The sequence below is a fragment of the Chelonia mydas genome, chromosome 7, assembly GCF_015237465.2.
Source record: "Chelonia mydas isolate rCheMyd1 chromosome 7, rCheMyd1.pri.v2, whole genome shotgun sequence".
Classification (NCBI taxonomy): Eukaryota; Metazoa; Chordata; order Testudines; family Cheloniidae; genus Chelonia; species Chelonia mydas.
In genome coordinates, this window is record NC_057853.1 from 117997970 (window position 1) to 118011742 (window position 13773).

At 44.6% G+C, this 13773-nt stretch overlaps 1 protein-coding gene across 4 annotated transcripts in view; it reads left to right on the plus strand.

The window, feature by feature from the left end:
- SH3PXD2A (SH3 and PX domains 2A) overlaps positions 1 to 13773 on the plus strand; it is a 388309-nt gene that overhangs the window by 24690 nt on the left and 349846 nt on the right. The gene's annotated exons all lie outside the window — the stretch shown is intronic.

The following is a 13773-nucleotide window of genomic DNA, read 5'->3' on the forward strand; positions in this document are numbered from 1 at the left end:
ATTGGTGCTACTGCAATTCAGAAAATTAATAATAATGATGGCTGCAACACAACCAAAATATTTAACATCTACCACTTCGATTTTTATTTTTTAAGTCTATACACCCATCACAAACTAATAAAAGTATCAGAGATTGATGCATGTTCAGTATTGCCAGCCCCAAGTGTTCAAAAATTATGAGCCAGGTTCCAAAAAGCTATGAAATTATTTTAAAAATTGAGTGTTTTTAAAATTATATATATCTGCCTACTGGTTTCTGAGCCTTTAGGATTTACTCAGGTCACGTTTTCAAACTTTTTCTCCACCAACATGAGGGCTAGAAACTTACTTCATTTTAAAAAATGAAAGTAGAGATTCTCCTATGATCACCTGACTCCAGGAGCTGGGGCTTTAATTAAAACACCAAACATCTGGAGACTTGTGATAAGTCAGTAGAGTTGGCAGCACTGCCTCTGTGTGTGTGTGTGTGTGTGTGTGTGTGTGTGTGTTTATAAAATAGTAAATAGATTTATGTAGCAATCTGGGTGGAGAAGGGGCTTCATAATGCTAATACATGCCTCAGCTGGGATATTGTTACATGGATTGAAGAGACAAAGTGGGTGAGGTAATATCTTTTATTGGCCCAACTTCTGTGAAGAGTTAGTCATCCTGTTGGATCCCAGCTTTCAGCTAAGCCATTGTATAGTAAGCATTACCATATGCCCATTTTAAAGAGGGGGATATAGGCACAGAATAAAACAAATTTTCTCAAGGTCACAAGGAGTCAGATTGAGCCACCCTTACTCGGATGAGTGCAGCGGGACTATTTGCCAAGTAAGGTACCACTCAACCTAAGCATGGCTTGCTTTAGCCTGGCCTGACTTCCGACTCTATCCCTGGTGTCAGCCCTTTGAAAACACTTGGTGCCCAGGGACGGATAGACGTTTATGGCAAAGAAGAGATGAGTGAGTGCCTCCACTGTAACAGAATATTCCTTCAGGGCTGTGTCGGAGAAGCTCGGCTGGAAGCCTTGAATGATGCTACAGGCTTGCAAAAGGGTAGAGGAGAAAATAGATCTTGTGAGGTTCCCACATTACATTTAATGAGTTTAATCTTGTTCAGTTACTTAAGCAGATGGTGTCTATTTAATATTCTAAAAATAGAGATAATCCAGTCCTTGGTTGGCTTTTTGGTAGGGAACAGGCACAGTACCTTTAAAGAGAGCCATCAGCCTGGTATAGACACTCTGCAGAGTTTACAGAGCACTTTCCTTCAGCAAATCTGCCCCAATGGGAGGTAATGCATAGTAAACGCACCCTGGTTCTTGTGAAAGGGGAGGTAGCAGAGCTGGGGAGGGAGGCAACCTGCGGTTTTTGTTTCGGATGCAATAACACTAAGTATTTCCAGATTGGGCCTTTGAAAAAGTTTTTAGGGGGACAAAGGCCAAAGATAACAAGAGTTTTCCAGAGTCTGGAGCAGGGGGAAAGGGAGCCAGTGTAATTTGGAGCCCTGAATGCTGGCGGGCACATAAAGGCTGAATCTCAGCTCACTATGTCACTTGCAAATCAGGAGAGATAACCATCGTGATACAAACCAGCTTCTTCATTGGCCAGTTTGTGTAGCTAATGGCCCCGACCTGGTGCTTTGGAGTTTCAAAAGCGCTCTCTTTTAAAGTCACTTTCCTTTTAATGTAACTGCTTTCTCTTTTTAATTGATTTTGGCAGTTGCTTCTTAAGGGATCTGTGACAAACCTCAGGATTTCAGTCCCCACAATGCCAGACCATGGTGTGAGGTCATGGAAACCCAGGGTGTACTCTTGTTCCTATTGAAATTGATGGCCGTACTGAGACCCTGGCTGGTTGAGATGGTCAATGTCACCTTCAAGGAGGATACAGTGCTGATGGCTTTAAAGGAAACACATGTCCAGCCTCCATTCCAAAAGACATCTTCTGACACTGACAATCTAGACAGCTGTCATCTGGTGTCTCTTTTAGTTCTCACAGGCTGTGTCATGCATCTTTAATTGAGGGCAAGGCTTGTAGATGTTTTGCAAAGTGTTCTTTTGTGTGTGTGTGTGTGTGATTCAAAGCATTTATACATTTCACATAATTATGTTAGAGAAGTGCTAACAGAACATTATATGGCAGCAGCTAATAGTTAACAGAGTAAAATGAAAAGGATTACTTGTGGCACCTTAGAGACTAACCAGTTTATTTGAGCATGAGCTTTCGTGAGCTACAGCTCACTTCATCGGATGCATAGCATATCGTGGAAATTGCAGAAGACATTATATACACACAGAGACCATGAAACAAAACTTCCTCCCACCCCACTCTCCTGCTGGTAACAGCTTATCTAAAGTGATCATCAAGTAGGGCCATTTCCAGCACAAATCCAGGTTTTCTCACCCTTCCCCCCGCCCCCCACACATACAAACTCACTCTCCTGCTGGTAATAGCCCATCCCTCTTTGAAACCTCTCTTTATAATGCGCATGATAATCAAGGTGGGTCATTTCCAGCACTAATCCAGGTTTTCTCACCCCCCCCCCCACACCCCCCTCCAAAAACCACACACACAAACTCACTCTCCTGCTGGCAATAGCTCATCCACACTGACCACTCTCCTTACAATGTGCACAGCAATCAAGGTGGGCCATTTCCAGCATAAATCCAAGTTTAACCAGAACGTCTTGGGGGGGGGTTTGTAAATGAGTAAAATGAGATAGTAATTTACCAGTCATACGTTTTTAATAAAGTGCGGTCACTTAATCTGATTTTGATGCTAGATTTGGTAGTGTCCTGAGCTCTGGACTTGCATACATATTAAAATAATAATAATAATATATTGCACTTACATTGAGCCTTTCATTTGAGGACCTCAGAACTCCTCAACAAGCATTAGAGCAGTCTCACAGGTATGCAGTCACATGAGCATCATGCGAAAGCACCAGCGAGATGAGCCACAGTAACCGTTGTTAGGATCCTCAGTGTGTTTGGAGCATGAGGCATTAAAGGAAATTGAAGTGCCACTGCATGCGATGTCTGGCTCCCAGTTGCAGCGTCCATGGCAGCCTGACGTGCCCTCTGTGAAAAGTGTGTGTGTGTGTAATAACACAGGGGAAGTCTGCTCTGTGTGTGTGTGTGTGTGGGGGGGGGGGTGAATAACACAGGGGAAGTCAGCTCCTTTTTTATTAGGAATTCAGTTAGAACAGAAGACAACAGGCACTTAGGTCTAGCTTGGTGTTTGATACAAAAGAAGAGCATGCTGAAATGCTAAAAAATGAGGGTAATACTTTTGGTTACATTTTTATAGCACTATGAAGAATGCAGCAATATTTTGCACTTTTAAAAAGTGCATCATCTAAGTCTCGCAAAGTGTCTTGTGAACATGAGTACGCCCCAGAACTCCTCCATGAAGCAGGGGTCACTTCCCCATTTTACAGATGAGAAAACTGAGGCACAATGAGATTGAATGACTTGCCAAGGTTTCACAGGCAAGCTGATGGCAAAGCTAGGAAATAGGAGCCAAGATTTTAAAAAATGTTTAGAGATTTTTGGATGCCTAATTTAAGACACCTTAATGGGGCATGATTTTGCAGAAAGTGCTGGGCATCCACTGTCTGGAAACCAGACACTTTAAAGGTTTCTAAAAATAGACTTAAGCAAGACACACTGATGCAGTTATAAGCACATCAGCTACATCTGGCTCCCAGTTCAAACCACCCTGGTGATGCCAGACCGATGAAGGCAATGAAACAAACCGTTAAGCTGTAGGGGAAGACAATATTTATAGTAGCACACTCAAGATATTGGGCCTGGTTCCTGAGGCAGTGTTAGAACATAAAAGCTGCCACATTGGATCAGACCATGGTCCATCTTGCCCAGTATCTTGTCTCCAACAGTGGCCTGTACTAGCGCTTCAGGGGGAGTGTACCAAACAGGGGAATTTGGGAGTGATCCATTCCTGTCTTTCATTCCCAACTTCTGGTACTTAGAGGTATAGGATCACCCTTAGTATGGGCTTGTGTCCCTGACCATTTTGTCTAATAGCCATTGATGGGACCTATCCTTCATGAACTTACCCAGTTATACTTTTGGCTATCACAACATCCCATGGCAACCAATTCCACAGGTTAGTTTTGCATTTCCTCTTGTTTGTATTAAAACTGCTGCCTATTAATGTCATTGGGTGACTCCTGGTTTTTTTTTTGTATTGTGTAAAAGGGTAAATAAACTTCACTATTCACTTTCTCCACGCCATTCATGTTTTTATAGAACTCTATCATATCCACCTTTAGTCACTTCTTTTCTAAGATGAACAGCCATAGTCTTTTTAGTCTCTCCTCATACGGAAGCCATTCCATACCCTGCCTTGATCATCTTTGTTGCCCTTCTCTGAACCTTTTTCCAATTCCACTATAAGCTCTTTGAGATGGGGTGACCAGAACGGCACACAGTATTCAAGGTGTGGGCACACCAAAGATTTATATAGTGGCATTCTGATATTTTCCATCTTATTTTCTAATCCCTTTCCTAATAGTTCCTAACACACTGTTAGCCTTTCAGATTACTGCTGCTTACTATCTGTGGTGACTCCAAAAATCTCTTTTTTGGGTGGTAAATAATGACCGTTAATTTAGAACCCATCATTATATATGTACAGCTGGGATTATTTTTTCCGGTGTACATTACTTATCCGCTGTTTCAGGGCATTCAGGAGGCTCTGGGAGGGTGAGGGGGAAGGCTGCATCCTCACTCCTCCGCCCTCCACCCCTCCACCCCCACCCCCCAGGCCTCCTGAACGCTGCAAAACAGCTGAATGCTGCAGACAGGAGGCTTGGGGAGGGAAGGGGGCGTTCTGATCTGCAGGGCTGGCAGCAGGCAGAAGGCATTGTGGGGGTGGGGTGAGCTGACGAGGGGTTGCTGTTCCACCCTGGTTCCAAGCCCCCGCAGCCAAACAACGTTATAAGCAAACATTGTGCAACTTTAAATGTGTTCTCTAACAGATCAGTGATGTAACAAAGAAACAACATTAACCAGGCCGACGTTAAGTGAGGAGTTACTGTACCCTGTTGTGCAGTGTGGAAGATCTCTCCCGCGGGGTAGGAGAAAAGGGGAACAACCCACACATGCTATTCTTCTTAGCTTGGCTGAGAAATTGGCCAAATTCCAGCAGCACCAAGAGTGTCTTTATTTCCTTATTTTCTGCTTCATTTAAAAAGATGCTAATATTCCAAAGAATACCCTAACACCCCCCCCCCCCGATCTTCTCTATCTGTGTATCTTCTCTGCTAGTTGCTAAAAATGTAGTTTTCTTTTAAATGAGAATTTTTAATAAGTTCCAGAATCTATTCTAATGTTTAGATTGCTAGAGCCAGCACAGAGTGATGGTGATAAAAGTGACACAGCTATTCTGGCAAATGTTTCCTGTTTGGGGAGTGTTACCAGAGTGAAATGCTGGGAGAGTAACTAAAACAAACTTGTTTTTATAGAGCTTTGTGGGGTGCCCAAGTTTTGTTTCTGCTGTTCTTTCAGATGGCATGACCACCGTGTTTGCTGGGTCTAAACCCCCACAATTCTCTCCGCAGTTCAGCTGAGGCATCACTGAGGCAGAGTAAAGACCCTCCCCAGTCAGTCAGTCATGTAATCTGGAGAGCAGCACATTGATGCTGTGATGGAATGCTTAGCTGGCCTGTCCAGGCCACAGGTTTCAGATCTATAGCCAGGCACCGCCCCCTCACCCTTCAAACTTGGGGGTGTTGTTTGGATCTGCTGTTTGGGAAGGACCCATTCCTATGTAATAACTAAGGGCTGGATAGATCCTTCACTCAGTGCCTTGTGTAAGAAGGGGTACACAGCTGCACTAAGTTAAGAGGAGCCATGGGAAGAAACTGTGACTTGGGAATTGCTTGACTGCTCCCTGCAGTGCAGCTATCTCTGGGGTGGGAATACTTCCTCCTGTGCTCTGCCAGCTCTAGCCTTCTCTACCTACTTTCAGTCTACCTGCTAACGAGTGAAAAAGCAGGTGGAGTAGCAGATTCTGTTTTCCCCATTGTGCTTGGAGTGGCAGTCCATGCAGTGCGGCCACCCCTGCGGTTGAACTCTGCCAGTGTTCTTCGTTATAGCAACAGCAGCTTTTAGGAGGGTAGGTGAAGACTTCCCCCAGAAGTGGTATCTCTCTGAGGTTGATCCACAGTGGGGCAAATAGATGTAGGAAAGAAGGAATGCAATGAAAGAGGGAGGAGGAGAAAGAAAACTAGCATTAAAAAAATAAACTAAATTAAATCCAAAAGCACACTAGGAAAGAAGGCAGACTGAGATCTGGTCTACACCTAAAAATTAGATCGGCCTACCTGCGTTGCTCAGGGCTGTGAAAAATTTCACACCCTGAGCATTTGCCATAGGGAGGTGTTGACCTACCCCCATTGTAGACTCAGCTAGGTCGACGGAAGAATTCTTCTGTCGATCTAATTGCCGCCTTTCGGGGAGAGGGATTAAAGGCATCGATGGAAAAACCCTTTCCGTCGATGTAGGAAGCTTCTAGATTACAGTGCTACAGGAGCATGGCTGCAGTGTTGCGGCTGTAGCACTTGTTGTGTGTAGACAGCCTGAGAATCTAGACCTTGGTGGGTATATCCATTGCCTAATGCTCGTCAGGCACATAAATAGCATGGTTGTAAGGTCTCCCATATAAAATACTGACTGCGCCTTTCACAGAATTGACTTCAGGCTCAGCACCATTATTAGCCACATCAATGCTGCCTGTCTATACAACGGTATTGCTTCCCATTAAGACACAGAACCATGGTCCGAGAAATCCCCAGAGGTTCTCTCTCACACACAGCAATTTAAACCTGCTGTACCAAATCCGTGGCTGTATATGAACTTTACAGCTGTACGTCACGGGCACTTGGAACTTCATTGTGGCAGCGGGGACAGAACTCTGACTCTGTTCCAGAAGCACAAGCCTCTTCGAGACGAGCTGCTGGAGAATTTCTCTTGCCTCTTAGGAGTAAAGGGCCTAAGACATGCGCACACAATAGGGCAGTTCTGATCCCAGCCAGTAGAGGACAGTGGTGCTGACACACTCTAGCCAGTTTATTGTTGTTTTACCTCACCCTTAATTAATCTCCTAGATTTTCTAATTGCCCCTCAAAATGATCTTTGCTAAGGTGTGTGTCTCCATGAAAACTTTCTCCTATCTAATCAGCCTGCTCCTCCAGAGAGATTCTTTCAGCACAGCCATATTACATTTGTGACATCAGTTTTTTGCCACGGGAACTACAGTGATGTCAGAAACCTGGTTGTGGTGTCAGTAAATGAATGTAACTGAAGGAGCAGATACTTGTTCCTGCTGTCCACTGAAAGCTGATGCTGAAGGTGTGTGCAACATTACCTGTAGCTCTTTAAAACAAAGCATTGGGACTCTATACAATAGGCGCTGTAATAAGGGTTTGACACCTGGTTACTGGTCAGTGGATACTGTTATAGGGATGGGGGTGGTGGGCTCACGCATAAAGTTTCTACCAGTGTAACTATGAGCTTTACTGATCATGTCTTCTACTCATGGGCGTCCATATGGCGCTCGTTATGTTCAAAGGGCTTGTGCATATAGGAAATTGTTTTGTCACAGCCTCATTCCCCATTTCAATAAACTCACCCAAGGTCTGCACTGTTAAGAGTAAAAATCTCACACATGCAAATTGCCATCTGATTTAAAGTGAAAAGGGTGAGGAAATAAATACAAACCTTCATCCTGAAGTCACTTCCCCCTTTGCTAAGTTTTGTAACACAGACCAAACAAAATGTAATTTCTTTCCATTTGGAAAGAGGAAAGTGCAAACTGTAAAATCAAGACCCAGTTTGGGGATTGATTGTAAGTAGGGAGAGGATTTCAGGTAGAGTTTCTGCAGTAGCTCCAAATTTCCTGGCTATATCAATAACATTCTGGCAACCGCTTTGCCACATATTAATGTCATTTTAAAAAACCCTCCCCCTACCAAAGATTCACACCTCCCAATGCAAGTCAGTGGAAAGATTCTTATTGACTTCAGAGGAGGTCCTATGTCTGATCACATTGTCATTGTCATAAATATAAAGGGAAGGGTAAACACCTTTAAAATCCCTCCTGGCCAGAGGAAAAACCCTTTCACCTGTGAAGGGTTAAGAAGTTAGGATAACCTTGCTGGCACCTGACCAAAATGACCAATGAGGAGACAAGATACTTTCAGAGCTGGAGGGGGGGAGAAACAAAGGTTCTCTCTGTCTGTGTGATGCTTTTGCCGGGAACAGAAAAGGAGTGGAGTCTTAGAACTTAGCAAGTAATCAAGCTAGATATGCGTTAGATTTCTGTTTTGTTTAAATGGCTGATAAAATAAGCTGTGCTGAATGGAATGTATATTCCTGTTTTTGTGTCTTTTTGTAACTTAAGGTTTTGCCTAGAGTGATTCTCTATGTTTTGAATCGGATTACCCTGTAAGGTATTTCCCTTCCTGATTTTACAGAGGTGATTCTTTTACTTCAGTTAAAATTCCTCTTTTAAGAACCTGATTGCTTTTTCATTGTTCTTAAGATCCAATGGTTTGGGTCTGTGTTCACCGATGCAAATTGGTGAGGATTTTTATCAAGCCTTCCACAGGAAAGGGAGTATAGGGTTTGGGTGGATTTTGGGGGGGAAAGACGTTTCCAAGCGGGCTCTTTCCCTGTTATATATTTGTTAGACGCTTGGTGGTGGCAGCAATAAAGTCCAAGGGCAAAAGGTAAAATAGTTTGTACCTTGGGGAAGTTTTAACCTAAGCTGGTAAAAATAAGCTTAGGGGGTTTTTCATGCAGGTCCCCACATCTGTACTCTAAAGTTCAGAGTGGGGAAGGAATCTTGACAGTCATGATATAGAATCAGACTTTTCTAATCTACAGGTTACTTCGATGTAATTTATAATGTACACCTCTGAGCGACATAAGTTATACCGACGTAAGTGCCAGTGTAGACAGCGCTATGTTGGCAGGAGAGCTTCTCCCGCTGACACAGCTACTGCCTCTTGTGGAGACAGGCGTTATTAAGCCAATGGGAGAGCTCTCTCCTGTCGGCTTAGAGCGTCTCCCTCACAAGCGCTACAGCTGTAGTGTAGATGTAGCCCAAGTCTTTCTTAAATGGGAGGTGTTTATTAAAGAAAATATCTACTTTAACAGACAACAGCTTTCCACACAGCTTAAGTTCCAGCTTTGTCTTTTGTTTGCCAGGGACCACACCCGGTCAGGAATTCTATACAGCACACGGAGTCTTCTAGGATATGTCTACATTGCAGTGAAAGATCTGGCTGGCCCCGGTCAGGTGACTCGGGTTTGTGGGGCTCGGGCTATGGAGCTATAAAATTGTAGTGTAGACATTCAGGATCTGTCTCAGAGCCCGGGCTCTTACCAGAGCCCAAACATCTACACTACAATTTTATAGCCCTGCGGCCCAAGTCCCAGAGCCAGAGTCAGCTGATCCGTGCTCTGAGACTCGGTGCCACATGCTTTTTATCACATTATAAACATACTCCTAGAGTCTGAAAAATTTATTACAAGTGACCATATCATTATGCTTTCTATAGATAGTTGAGACACTCATAAAACATCATTGTGATATTAATCGTTTTCAAAAACTTAACCCACCCCTGGATTTTCCACTGTCTCATCTCTGTGTCTCTCTTTTAAACTCTAAAAACAGAGACTTTCTTTAGTTTTGTGTATTGTACAGCGCTGGATACATTGTCACGCTAAACAAAGATTTAATGTGTGTTGAGCTTGAATATTTTTCTTTTTTAAAATTAAAATGGAAAGTGATCAATGTACCTCTTCAGGCCTTTAGGAAAAGAAAGGTCTGTGTGTTTGTCATTGTATCTATTTAATTAGAAATGGGTTGCTAACAGTTCAAAGAGTGCTATCCGCACTCTCACATGCACACTCTGATTACAATATTTATCTTTGAGAAATACACTGTGTGTTACCTTAAGGCTGCCTTTAAAATCAACATTAACTTGAAAACACAACATAAAAAGCTCAGTCAATGCAGCCTGTCAGGATAACTAAATATTATGGATGGAACAAAATATTTCCCTTTCATTATGAAAATAAGTGATCTCTGCAGTGTTAAGCTTCAAGTTTGTTGTTCAAAAGATGTGATCAAGACATCAAAGGGAAGAAAGCTATTAAGATAGTGTTAACTGAACTGACTGTGTTTCCATTGGTAATTAAAAGAGAAATTCCCCTGCTTTTGTCTGCTGAAATGGCACGTTTACCGTTGTTTAAATGTACTGTTTAATTTCTTAATAATGATAATATGTAGTGATAATAGCTAAGGATGCGAGTTTGTCACAGAAGTCACGGATTCCGTGACTCTCCGGGTGCTCAGGGACTTCTGCAGCGGCTGGTGTGGCCACCTGAGCAGCTTGGGCAGCCCCTTGGCCAGCTGCACTGGCTGCTGCTGGGGTAGTATTGGACCTCCACCCCCCACAGCAGCAGCAGGAGTTTTGGGTGTGGGAGGGGGTTGGGGTGCGGGAGCGGGTGAGGGCTCTGGGTGACGCTTTCCTCTGGCAGGCTCCCAAGAGGTGGCGACATATCCCTCCCTCAGCTCCCAACTTCGCGCACTGCCTCCACCCATAAGCCCCGCCCCCGCAGCTCCCGTTGGCCGCTGTTTCCTGCCAATGGGAGCTGCGGAGCTGGCACTTGGGGCGGGGCAGCGCACAGAGCTAGGAGCTGAAGGAAGGACATGCCGCTGCTTCCGGGGAGCCGTAAGGAGCTTGCCAGCCCTGCCAATCCTGGGCTGCCCCCCCACCCGAGCACCTGCAGCACCCCCGGCAACCCCCTCGCCCCCACCCCAAGATTTAGTCAGGGCCAGGGTATATAGTACAAGTCATGGACAGGTCACAGCCCATGAATTTTTGTTTACTGTCCATGACTTTTACAAAAAAATACCTGTGACTAAAATGTAGCCTTAATAATAGGGCCCTTCTTGTCTCCAGAGCACTGTCAGAACACCAGCTAATTAATCCTCACACCTTTTTCCCCTCTCTGCAAGCTGGGTAAGTTGTAGGATCCCCCGCTGGATATATGCTGAAGTCTGAAATAAGGAAAGACAGACTCCGTCCCTCTGACCTGGTCCCTGTCAGAATGGGGCCGGGGCAGAATTCTCCCAGTGCAGGCAAAATGAAAGGCCACCTACCCCGTGCTGCTCCCTCACAAGCCCTGGGGCAGAAGGTAGGGCCGTGGTGCAGAGCACTATGGGGGATTCTGGCCTGTGGCTGATCGCTGCTCTACTCCCAAATCCCAAAGGGACACGAGTCTCAAAGCCAAGTTGTCCCCCACCTGTCCCAGCCCTGGCTGGGATGATTTAGTTGGGGTTGGTCCTGCTTTGACCAGGGGGTTGGACTAGGTGACCTGAGGTCTCTTCCAACCCTAATCTTCTGTGATTCTATGATTCCCTTGGGTTGCATCTTCTGTGCTGCACCTCCTGCCAGTGCAGCACAGAATTTCAATCTGAGAGGCTAATGCTAAGCAGCCACATTGTCAAATGTGGGCACTAATTCTGTGCATCCCCAGTTTTGGGGGGCTGGACTTGAGAAACTTCAGACCTGATTTTTTAGAAGTTCTGAGCCCCTGCTGCTCCCAGTGTCTTCAACTTAAGTTGTGGGTGCTCAACATTCTGGAAAGCTAGGCTCATGGTGTCTCAGGTTGGGTACCCAACATCAGTAGCTACTTTTGAAAATCTTGGCTGTGTTCAGAGAGTTAGACAAGGTGGGTGAGGAATATCTTTTATTGGACCCACTTCTGTTGGTGGAAAGTAGGAGCTTTCGAGCTACACAGAGCTCTTTTTTAGGTCTGCAGAAGGAAATTGGAGAGTCTGAGGCTAAATGCAGAAGTTGGAGCAGATTGATAAGCAGAAGGGGTAACAGGTGTTCTTTTCCAGGCACTGGAAAAGAAATGGGCAATTGAGGGTAAGATTATTATACGTAAGGGGTCTGAAGAGGGAAGTTAAGGGTAACGGGCAGGGATGTGTGTTACAAATTGTTGTAACGAGCCATAAAACCAGTGTCCCTGTTGAGTCCATGATTTTTAGTATCTAGCAAAGTTATGAATTTAAGCTCCCAGTCTTATCTTTGGAAGGTGTTATGCAGTTTTCCTTTGAGAATGAGGACTGAGAGGTCAGCTGTAGGGTGATGGCTTTGTGAAAAGTGTTCACTCACAAGTGATAGTGTGTTTTTTGTTTTCTATCATTTTTCTGTGAGAGATCAGTCGAAAGTGTAGGGCTTGTCTGGTTTCACGCACATAGTTATTATTGGGGCATTTGATGGACTGGATGAGGTACACCACATGTCGTGATAGGCATGTGTAGGACCATGAATTTGGAAAGTTGTGTTGTGAGGGATATTGATCGTTGTAGCCTTGGAGATACATATGCAGGTTTTGCATCTGTTCTGGCAGGATCTAGTGCTGATTTGAGTTGGGTGTGTTCTGGTCTATGGGGAGTTTGCATCTAATGGTGAGTTTGGACCGACTGGGGGGAATTGTTTGAAGGCCAGAAGAGGATGTTCAGGAAATATTTATTTTAGCATGTGGTCCCCATCAAATATGGGTTGTAATTGTTTGATGATACCCTAAATGGGTTTGAGTGTGGGGTGGTAGGTGAAAATTAGGGGTGTGCAGTTGGTGGTTTTTTTTTCTGTATTGAAGCAGGTTCTCCTGGGGTATTTGGGTAGCCTTTCCATGACATGAGCTACTTCTCTGGTGGAGTGTCCTTGTTTAGTGAAGGTGGTTTTATGTGTGTTTAGGTGTGTATCCCAGATTTTCTCTTTGGAGCAAATTCTGTGGTATCTGAGTGGCTGATTGTAGACGTCAGATTTCTTTGGTGGGTCTGGGGTGGTTGCTGGCTCTGGGGAGGTAAGTGGTGATCTGTGAGTTTCTTATGAGGTCGTTTGTAGGGTTCTATTGTTGAAGCTGATCGTGGAGTCCAGGAAGTTGATGCTGATGCAGTAAGGTCCTAGAGAGAGTCTGTTGGCTGGGTGGTGGTGGTTGAAGTTGTGGTGGAAATTTATGATGGAGTTCAGGTTGTGTGTCCAAAGGATGAAAATACCATTGCTGTATCTCAGGTATATCATTGGTTTTGTGGTGCATTTTTTCCAGAAATTCTCCCTCGAGGTGCCCTGAGGGTGAGGCGAAACTTATGTTGCTCAGGAGTGTGAAAAAAACGCTCCCCTGAGCGACATACATTTCGCCGGTGTAAATGGTAGTGTTGGCAAGACAGCTTCTTCTGCTGACATAGCTACCGCCGCTCATGGAGGTGGTTTTATTATGCTGATGGGAGAGCTCTCTTCTGTCGGCATAGAGCAGCTACACGAGTGATCTTACAGCGGCGTTGGTACAGCTGTGCCACTGTAAGCTCGCTAGGGTAAACACACGGCCTTAGTATCAGAACTTTTGGTTCTGGGCTTGGTCAACCTAGCTCATACCACCTCTCTGAGCATTAGTATGGTCTTGCAAGGAGGGCCAGGAGAGAACTATCACAAATCATATAATTTGCTCCTCATGCACTTCTGAGTTACAGTAGGAAAGTTCTTTGCCTAAAGCCTGGAATTATACAGATGTTCCTCTACTTGAAATCTGGGCTTTCTCTGGAGGCTGACAGTGTAAAGTGATGAAACGGATGCTAATCAGCTCCAAATGCCTCAGCAATTAACAGGCTTGTAGCTTGCCTCAGCTCCTCCTTGTTGTATGTATAAAGCAGTAAGGAGAATGATCTAAGGAAAAGCTTGCAT